Raw genomic sequence first — 2,502 nt, 5'->3', positions numbered from 1 at the left:
GGAGGAGGAGGAGGAGGAGGAGGAAGAGGAGGAGGAGGAGGAAGAGGAGGAGGAGCCACGCTTAATCCGGGGGCTGCGTCCCCCTTATTCACCCACGAACGATAACGGGAAGCCTCCTCAAGGGCCGAGATTGCCGACTCGTCGAATCCGATGGAGGCTGCCGTCTCGCTCTGCTGGCGACCGTTTTCGCAATACCCTCGACGGACACTCTGGTGCGCGAGTACCCACGGGTACAATTCTCGTCCACCATTGTAGGAACTCGCGTCCTCCGTTAATCGTATCTTATATTGACATTGGGTAACCTGCGGCTGGCTGGTTCCTGACCATGTGGACGGTTTGGGAACGGGCGATTGGATGGATTTCCATATGGGAGTGTTTATGGGCACAAGAAACGGACGCGATAAAGTGAGAATGTGGCAATATTGGCTATTCAGCCGCCTCGGTTGCTCCCCGTTGAGATTTAATTCATCTTCAAGCGCTAGTAATTGTCATTACTAGGAGAAAGTCTATATTAGTCGGATAAAAGGTGACGCCTAAAGAAATTGCAAAATAAAATAAGAGATTTCTGTAGCTGCTCTCTGCGTTTAATGTGCTCTTATTATTTGATCGACTTTTTATTGGTACGGAAGATGAAGGCGCCATTTATAATTTTACGATATTTGTCGATGGTTGGGAATAGATGGGTGGTGGGAGTTACGAATTGTCCATTACAATCTATTGTAGCGAGAAAGGGAAATTTGGCCGTTAAAAAGAAATAAGTTTTTGAAAAATGTCGGTATAAACATTGCATCTGTATAAAAGGACATTCGCTCATTATCGAATAATTATTAAATAAACTGTTCGCATAGATTGTTAAAAATTACTTTAGAAAATCACGACATTTGTCGCCTTGGTAGCATTTTTGTATCATTCGGCTGGGATTCTAAAAGTGCACGTGAAATTAAAATTCGACAAAGTTAAAATAACAGTCTTTCTGGGACTTGTCATGGAAATTTTCAAGGTCAGATTCCATAATCATAGAAATACAGTGGACTAACTGACAAAATCTAATCAACTCGCTAGGGAGACGCACGCATGTGCATACATGCATACGTGTGTCGACCGTGTGTCGTCTCTTGCTGCCAACCTTCCTTCCTTTCTTCCTTCCTTCCTTCCTTCCTTCCTTCCTTCCTTCCTTCATTCCTTCATTCCTTCCATCAATCCTTTCTTTCTTCCTTTCTCTCTTTCCACCGCCATCTTGTCTCGTTATGGATACCCGAGTGTACGTACCATCCTCGCTTGAATAATTATCAAGTTCACGAATTTAACTATCCTGCAATAAGGTGTATATCTTCTTTCATTCCAGGCAGGCTATAAAATTTTCTTGTTTCAATTTGTTTTATTGCCAATCGTTGTAAGTCCGTTAGTTTTAATCGTTTCTACTTACAATATTTAATATTTAATGCTCAGCGAAATTTATAATACAATGGGTTTTGAGTCGTCGTATTATGCGATACTGGAGTTTTGCTCGGATAGGTTGCTGCTGTTTAATTACGAATGAACATACCAACGATTTTTTTTATTTCTAATATTATTATTATTATTATTATTATTATTATTATTATTATTATTATTATTATTATTAAACAAGTGCGCATTGTTATGCTATTAAAGCGATAATAAATGTAACTGTAAACGTATGATATTACTTTTTCTCGCTTATTTCGCGATCCATTATTAATAATGGGAATATATATATATATATATATATATATATATATAAGTTCAGAACAATTAAATATTCGTCTATTTGAGAGTTCTGTTTTATCGTTGTAACACAACCTCCATTTACCTGTAGAGCCCAATAAATTTCGAGATGATTAGTTTATGAAATCTGCCGTGAACGCTTGTATCGTGACTTGTTTTATTATTAAATTTCTAACTTATATTGACTTAGTTTCTACGGCTATAGAATATACGACTATCATAATGATAATGATTAAGTAAGGACTAGACATTTTTCAAAAACTATAATAATCTCATACGTAACGACGGATTATTTATAAGCGGAAAATTTTCTTCGGATTATTAAATTTTCGTCGTTAATTTGTATAAAGCGTCGATTCTATGAAAAGCATTTCTCCTCAAGTTTATATGTCTATGAAAATAGAGGCACGCTGCGTTTAGTTTATTTTACGGATAAACAAACGTAAAATCCGCGGATGAGCTGGAAATTTGATGAAAAAATTAAAAATAAAAAAATTTGCCAAACGCTCGCATTGCCGTTTATTCAAGGCGTTGCAATTGAAATGTAAGCATCGACAACAGCAGCAACAAGAACAATATTCGTGACAAAATAAACGAATAATCTAAATATCCGAGTTTATCAAAATACTGGCATAAACCAATGGGTATCGGGTCGGCTTCCGATAGTCCAAGGCTCCTCTCCATTCGCAGCTCAATCCATAAAAACCAGCACCGACCATAATACACATTAATTGTACGCCGAATCCTGGCGCTGCG

Source organism: Ceratosolen solmsi, unplaced genomic scaffold (assembly GCF_000503995.2).
Source record: "Ceratosolen solmsi marchali unplaced genomic scaffold, CerSol_1.0 scaffold35, whole genome shotgun sequence".
Lineage (NCBI taxonomy): Eukaryota > Metazoa > Arthropoda > Insecta > Hymenoptera > Agaonidae > Ceratosolen > Ceratosolen solmsi.
Note: the sequence above shows the minus strand (reverse complement) of the source record.